Source organism: Pseudorca crassidens, chromosome 5, assembly GCF_039906515.1.
Source record: "Pseudorca crassidens isolate mPseCra1 chromosome 5, mPseCra1.hap1, whole genome shotgun sequence".
NCBI classification, from domain to species: Eukaryota; Metazoa; Chordata; class Mammalia; order Artiodactyla; family Delphinidae; genus Pseudorca; species Pseudorca crassidens.
In genome coordinates, this window is record NC_090300.1 from 17,994,636 (window position 1) to 18,002,416 (window position 7,781).

At 39.4% G+C, this 7,781-nt stretch overlaps 1 pseudogene; it reads left to right on the forward strand.

The window, feature by feature from the left end:
- Window positions 1-1,262: 1,262 nt before the first annotated feature.
- On the forward strand, window positions 1,263-1,733 carry LOC137224369 (small ribosomal subunit protein uS12m pseudogene; annotated as a pseudogene).
- Window positions 1,734-7,781: the final 6,048 nt, after the last annotated feature.

Sequence of the window (7,781 nt, forward strand, 5' to 3'; positions counted from 1 at the left end):
TGGCATGTGGGATCTTCCTGGACCAGGGATCAAACCAGTGTCCCCTGCATTGGCAGGCAGATTCTTAACCACTGTGCCACAAGGGAAGTCCTTAATTTGAGTTTAACTTACTTTTCTTAATGTAGAAATTGAAGTTATTAATTTGTTCCCTTTTTTCTTTTCAAATATGGCCATTGCTGCTAGAATTTCCCCCTAAGTATTGCTTTAGCTGTATCCCACATTTTCATTCAGTTTAAAGTATTTTCTGTTTTTTAAAACATTTCTTCTTTGACTTCTGGGCTATTCTGAAGTATTTTTTCAGGTATATTTCTATTATTGATTCTAATTTAACTCCATCATGGCTACACAACATATTTTGTATAACATGAATCCTTCCTAGTTTAATAAAACTTGTTTTTTTGCCCTGAATATGATTTATTTTTGGTAAATGCTTAATGTGCAGTTGAAAAAATGTGTATTTTGTTGTTTCCGGGTGGAATAGTCTCAATTTGGTTGATAGTGTTATTCAAGTGTTATTGATTTGCTATTCATATCAATATATTGTTATTGATTTTCTGTCTACCTGTTTTATAAATTATTGAGTGGTGTGTTGAAAACTCCATCTATAATTGTGGGTTTGTCTATTTTTCTTCACAGACTTATCAGTTTTTCTTCATGTAATTTGCAGCTCTGTTATTAGGCAAGAAACCATTTAGAATTCTATGTCCTTTGAATGAATTGAGTCCTTTATCATTTATTAAATGGACCTCTTTATCCTTGATAATATCCTTTGCTCTAAAATCTACACTAATATTTGTGATTAATGCTCACATAGTATATCTTTTCCCACCCTTTAGCTTTGGCCTATTTGTGTTTTTATATTTAAAGTAGGTTTCTTCTAAGCAGCATATATTTGGGTCTTGCTCTTTTTTAAAATCCAATTTTTTAATTGGAGTACTTTGATCATTAATAATTAATGTGATCATAGGTATAGCTGAGTGCAAATCTACCATCTTATTATTTGTTTTCTATTTTTCCATACGTTCTTTGTTCCCCTTTATTGCTTTTTCTTCTTTTGGATTAAGTATTTTTTATTATTTCATTTTATCTCTTTTACTGGCTTAGTTATAATTCTTTGCTGTGTGTGAGCATGTATGTGTGTGTGTGTGTCTGTGTGTGTAGGTTTGCTTTAGGTTCAAAGTATACATGTTTAACTTATCACAATTTGCTTAAATGATATACCACTGCATGTATAATATAAGAACTTCACAACAGAGAGAGGCTGGATTCCACGTGTCTGTGGACCCGGCTAGGGTTGGGATGTTGCAGGCAGCGGGATGTCCTGGTCCGGCCTTCTCTGTGGCCTCAGCACATTCCTAAATCATGGCCTAGCCCTGGCCTCCTTGCCTTGGGCCACGCATCCCACAGCCACCCAGAACCAGATGCACCACCGGGGATCTCTGAAGTATCCGCCTGCGAAAGTGGGCCCCTCGGCTGGCCGGCAGCAGCTGAAGGGCGTGGTCCTGAGTACGTTCATCTGCAAGCCTAAGAAGCCCAACTCGGCCAACCGCAAATGCAGCCACGTGCAGCTCAGCACTGGTCGGGAGGCTGTCTGCTTCATTCCCAGAGAGGTTCACAGCCTACAGGAGCAACACGTCATGCTCGTGCAGGGCAGCTGCAGGCAGGACCTGCCAGGCGTCAAGTTCACCGATGTGTGCAGCAAGTACGACTGTGGCCACGTGCAGAAGAAGTGACCCCCTCTCCACCTCCCCCCGGATACAGCGGGTGGGTGTTCACGGCAGAACAACAACCTTCCCCATGGGGCTCCTGCAGTGTCCTTGGGAAGCTACTCCAGCTCTAGAAGTAGCTGGCCCTGGTTCAAAGCCTGGCCACCTCTTCCATCAGGGCCACCATTAAACCATAGTGGCCCTGGGTGTGAATCAGAAAAAAGGCACCCCTCTCCCAACACCCTTGATTTCCATGCTGATGCCAGGGACCTCTTCTGCTGTACTGCCATGAACTGGGAAGAGGTTGCAATATACACAGAGACACCGCCCCGCCCCCACCCAACCCAGAACCCCCTTGTGTGGTATTTGCCCTCTGTGTGGTCTTGGCCACTGACATCCCTTCTGACCTCAGTTTCCTCCTGCAGAAAAAAATAGCTCCACTCGCAGTATCCCCTTTATTGGATTTGGTGAAGATTAAACTAGATGCTTTATGTGCATAACAACAACAAAAAAAATAAACTTCACAGTAGTATACTTCCATATCTCCCTTACCTGGCCTTTGTGACACTGTTATCATATATTTCACTTCTACATATGTTACAGACCATATACTGCATTATTTTTTCTTTAAACAGTCTGTTAGCTTTTAAACACATTTAAATAATAATAAAGTCTTTCCACTTATGTAATTACTATTTCTGTTGCTTCTCATTCCTTTGCATGGATCCATACTTTCATCTGGTGTCATTTTCCTTCTGCTTAAAAGACTTTAATATTTCTCAGAGCAAAAAGTTTACTAGCGATGAATTCTTCCAGCTTTTGTATTTCAGAAAAGTCTTAATTTTACCTTTGTTTTGAAAGGTATTTTTCCTGGGTGAAGAATTCTAAGTTGACAGGTTTTTAAAAAACTTAAAACTCTGCTCTAGGGCTTCTCTGGTGGCGCAGTGGTTGAGGGTCTGCCTGCCGATGCAGGGGACACGGGTTCGTGCCCCGGTCCGGGAAGATCCCGTATGACGCGGAGCGGCTGGGCCTGTGAGCCATGGCTGCTGAACCTGCGCGTCCGAAGCCTGTGCTCCGCAACGGGAGAGGCCACAACAGTGAGAGGCCCGCACACCGCAAAAAAAAAACAACAAAAAAAAACCAAACAAAAAAATCCCCCTCTGCTCTATAGTCTATGGTGTCTTCTTAGTTCTTACCACACCAAATCTAATTTCCTGTGCTTACAATTTAAGGCTCATCCTATAAATTGACTGATTTTCCCTCTACTCCTTAAAAGTAATCCTCAAACCAGGCATGCTATTCTCCTTCCTAGTCCTATATTTATTCTTCTTCCTTTCTCTGTAACTTTACCTCCATTTTTGTCTCCTTCATCCTTCAAGTTCTCTCAAAAGTTTAAAGCCTTGCCTTCTCTAAGAGGCCTTTCCTTCCCAGTTATTTACATTTTTCTTCATCACCATCTGCTTTTACAGCTCTTGGACTATCAGAATTTTCATCATTAATTATATACAGCATTTTTTGCGTTTTTCCTGATCTTATCTTGCCTGTTTGATGAAAGCTCTTTAAGAAAACTGAGTAATTTATACTGTTTATGCCCTGTACACCATCCTCTTTCTGTACCTCCTGCCCCAATCAGTTTTGTAGCTGCTTTTAAAAGATTTGATTAACAAGGGACTTGATAATTCACTGAACTAGGTAGGTATTATCTTTGGGAATCTGAAAGTAATTTATTAACAGGGTCAGAAGTCATACCAGAAAGGCCAATTTCACCAACTCTAACCACAGCAAAAGATTTGCATTCCAAATACAAACATCAAGCTTTAGGAAAAATATACTGCTATTCAAAAACTGGTATCGTTTTGATTTTCATGATTTTCATAATGGTCAAGGTGATCAAGTTACTAGACTCATTTTCCAGCAGGGATTGTGGCACTCATTTGGCCCAAACATTTTTTACATGAAGATGAGGACAGATTAATAGTTGTTCTTATACAACATGGGTTATGTTAGACTCCCTTAGTTAGGATTCCTACCAAGTTAGTTTCACAGAGAGGAAGATCTAGAGACCTGAATTACTGACACTTTTATTCTCAACTTCCAGGTTTAAAAATAGTATTTCTTTCTAGCCATGAATGCTCCACATTAATTTTATGTGCACTCATGCCCAGGCTTGTCAGATACTAAATGTATATGTCTCCAATTGAATAAATAAGAATGTACTTATAATAAATTGACCATTTAGTGTTTTCTGGGCTTCATCTTAGTTTCTTAGCTGTAATGCCCATGAACTCAACACTATTACTGCCCTTAGATTTTAGAGAACATTTATAAATCTATCTTTGCATCTATCTATCTAAATATCTATCATCTATCTAAATATCTATCATCTATTTACCTCTCTCCCTATCTATAAATATCTGTATATAAATCAGTGAGTCATTCATTCATACATTTTTTATTTTTTTGAGTTAACTAAATCACATTGTTTAATATCTCTTACCCACCCCCCAAATTTGATATCACATAACTCAAATCCTTTTTCTCTTACACCTCAGTTTATAAATTTGATTTAACCCAATATTTCCAATCATTTTCAATTTTATTCAATTTTCAATAAATGTCCCAAATGTTTTCTGCGCCACTCTGTTGGAAAGATCCTTAACTACTTTTAGCTTCCTGAGATGTCACCAGAGTAAATGCACCTGAGACCATATTCATGTTTGTTTTGGGGGGAAGATAGGGCTGGAGTAGCTATAATGCTTTGCCAGAAAACCTGTGTTAAGGCAGGTGCAAGAGGACTAATGTGTCAAGAACAATGACGAGTACAGAGATATTATGCTACCTGCAAATTAAAAAATTAGTCTGTCATAGTTTCATGGATGCTAGTAGAACACTCAAGCCTCCTGGGTCTAAGACAAAAGATTTTATTATTCGTAGCAGTATCAGTAGCCAAAGAATCAAAATTATTTTGTGCCAGTTCTTTGAGCCCCAATTTCCACAAGATAACGTGAAAAGGTGACATCGGCATACATAGTGGGCTGCACTTGAGAAAACTTGAGCTTAGAGAAAGCTTCTATAATGGTTAATAAGCATGTCTGTTTTTTACTCTGCTGGGAAACACTATCCCTATCTTCCAAGACTGCTGTACAAACATCCTTGAAATGATAGTCCAGAACCAAGTCAATCTTTGCTCAGAGGACGTGCAGAATCACAAGAGACCTATGGAGTGTTATCTTCAGTACAAGGGAATATTGGTTTGGGATTCGTCCTTTGAAATAAAGTCTTTCAGAATAAACAGGCAGCTCAATGAGACAGAAATAATTTCTGCCTTATATAAGGATATAATTAATTTTACCACCTGAACTAAAAATTTTATTTGTTATTGTTTCTGCAATGCAATTCTGACACTGACTACCCAGAATGAGTGCAGACTTCACAGATTAAGCAAACAGTCCTCCACAAGACTCCCCTCACTTCAGACACCAGCCACAAGCTCCAGAGTTCTCAGGTCACCTACATCTCTGACCAGCTACAAACTCACGGGTTCCCGCTACCCCTTCAGGTTCAACAACTTAATAGAATGACTCACAGAACTCAGGGAAGCATTACACTTACAGTTACAGTTCTATTATAAAGGATACAAATGAGGACCAGCCAAAGAGGGACAGGCATAGGATGAAGTCTGGGAGAATCCTAAACATGAAGCTTCTGTGTCTTTAGAATGTGCCACTCTCTTGGCACATCAGTGTATGATAACCAACCACAGGAGCTCACTCAGGCTTCAGAGTTTTTACTGGGCTTTCATTATATAGGAATGGTTGATCAAATCATTGGCCACTCCTCCCCTTTTCAGAGGTTCCACACTGAGTTGACATCATGCGGTTCAAAGTCTCAATTCTCTAAAATATAGTTGGTATTTCTGGAATGACCAGCTCCCATCCTGAAGTTAACTTGGGGTCTTCCATGAGTTGTCTCATTAGCATAACTCAGGTGTGGCTGATGGGTTCACCAACAAAGGCATTTCTATCACTTGGGAAATTCCAAAGATTTAGAGGCTCATTCCCAGGAATCAGACACCAAGATCAAACAAATACTTCATTATGTAACAGTTTCCTTTTTATTCTCCCAGATATATGCAGCAATAATTTTGTAAAGTGGGAAAAAGAAGGAGAAGGAGAAGATGAAGGAGAAGAAGAGGAAGAGGAAGAGGAAGAGGAGGAAGAGGAAGAGGAAGAAGGAGGAGGGGGAGGGGAAGAAAGAAATATAGAGTGCAACTATCAAACAATAATTTACCTGGTAAAGAGCACATGACTTTTCATTTATTGTTCTATATGTCAATGATGTCTTCTACATTCAAATTTTCTTTCTGCTATCTTCTTCAGATTGGTCCTACTTTTCTAATCAAGGCTATTCCTAGGCATTTTGTATTTTTATTGTTATTGTGAATTACCTTACCATTTGATTTCTCCTGTTATTATTGGTGCATTGGGTTCCTATTAACTGAGTATATCTGTATCAAGAGATTAATTATTATTTTTTAAATTAATTTATTTTTGGCTGCATTGGGTCTTCATTGCTGCACATGGGCTTTCTCTAGTTGCAGCGAGTGGGGGCTACTCTTCATTGCAGTGCGCTGGCTTCTCATTGCAGTGGTTTCTCTTGTTGCGGAGCATGGGCTTTAGGCGCACGGGCTTCAGTAGTTGTGACTCGTGGGCTCTAGAGCAGAGGCTTAGTAGTTGTGGCGCATGGGCTTAGTTGCTCTGCGGCTTATGAGATCTTCCCAGACCAGGGCTCGAACCCGTGTTCCTTGTATTGGCAGGCGGATTCTTAACCACTGTGCCACCAGGGAAGCCCCCAAGAGATTATTTTTAATAATTTTTAAGGAATTCTTTTTTCTGTTTCCCATCCTTATGCATAGTCAGAATTTCAGGAATAGCACTAAATAATACTGGGTGAGAGTGAGACTTTTTATTTTCTTTGTGATTTTTAGGGCATTCCACCAACATTTTGTTATTTCATTGTTGGGCTTTGCTTTTATCCATTTTACATCTTAAGCCTCTGTGTGACATTTCAGGTAATGACATATGTTCTAGGGTTTGGGTTTCTCAACAGAGCACTATTGGCATTTTGGGTAGATTATTGTTTATTGTGCTGGATTGTTTCACATACAGCAGGACATTTGACATCCCCATTTCCCAAACAAAATAACAGTAGGGACCCTCTGAAAATGGTGGTGACAATCCCAAAGGTTTTCACATATCCCCGTCTGCCCCCCAAAGGGGCAGTACCACCCCTTTTGAAAATACCTATTTTAGAAAATGTAAAAAAGCCAATCCATATCTAGGCCTGGGAACAAATCTGCCTACAGAAGCATAACTGCATGGTGTGGAGGCCTAATGAATCTCGAAGGAACAGAAAATATTCTGAGGTTTATAATACCACTAACAGGATACTGACATCCAGATTTTCAAAGTTTTGAAAATTGTAAAGACAATGAACCTTCAGGGAAGTACCTTTTTCTAGACACTTATTCCGCACTAGCCAGCTGTCAGCCACTCTGTGTCTAGAGTGCAGTCTTTTCTCCTGCCTCTATCCTCTCTTCTCAGCTTTGTTTTAATACCCACTTTGGGAGGAAGGTCTGTGGCCCCAGTACATTGAAGGTACAAGTTGGGTGGTCCATGGTTTCACAGGCAAAAAGAAGTTTGAGGAATAGAGTTTCCAACAGCTCCAAGCTACATACAAATCATTGTACTTTTATTATCCCTGAGCTGAGGACTGTTAGAGGTGCCTCATTCTAGTTCAAGAGGTTGTACCTGTAACCTTTAAAAATTGTATGAAAAATGAAAAAAATTTTAAGAAAAGAGGTTGAATTGGCCAGTAATACCAATTGTTCGTGTGTTTTTAATCAACGAAATGACTTAATTGAGTAAAACACTGGTTTTTTGTAAATAATTGGCCTTTCAGTTTATTTTATTGTGTTTTTGTGATCTCCCCTCTCTATTTTTATATTTCACTTTAATAGTATAGGGAAGGAAACCTTTTCTTATTCCTCTACGCATCTTAGATTCATTGAACAGA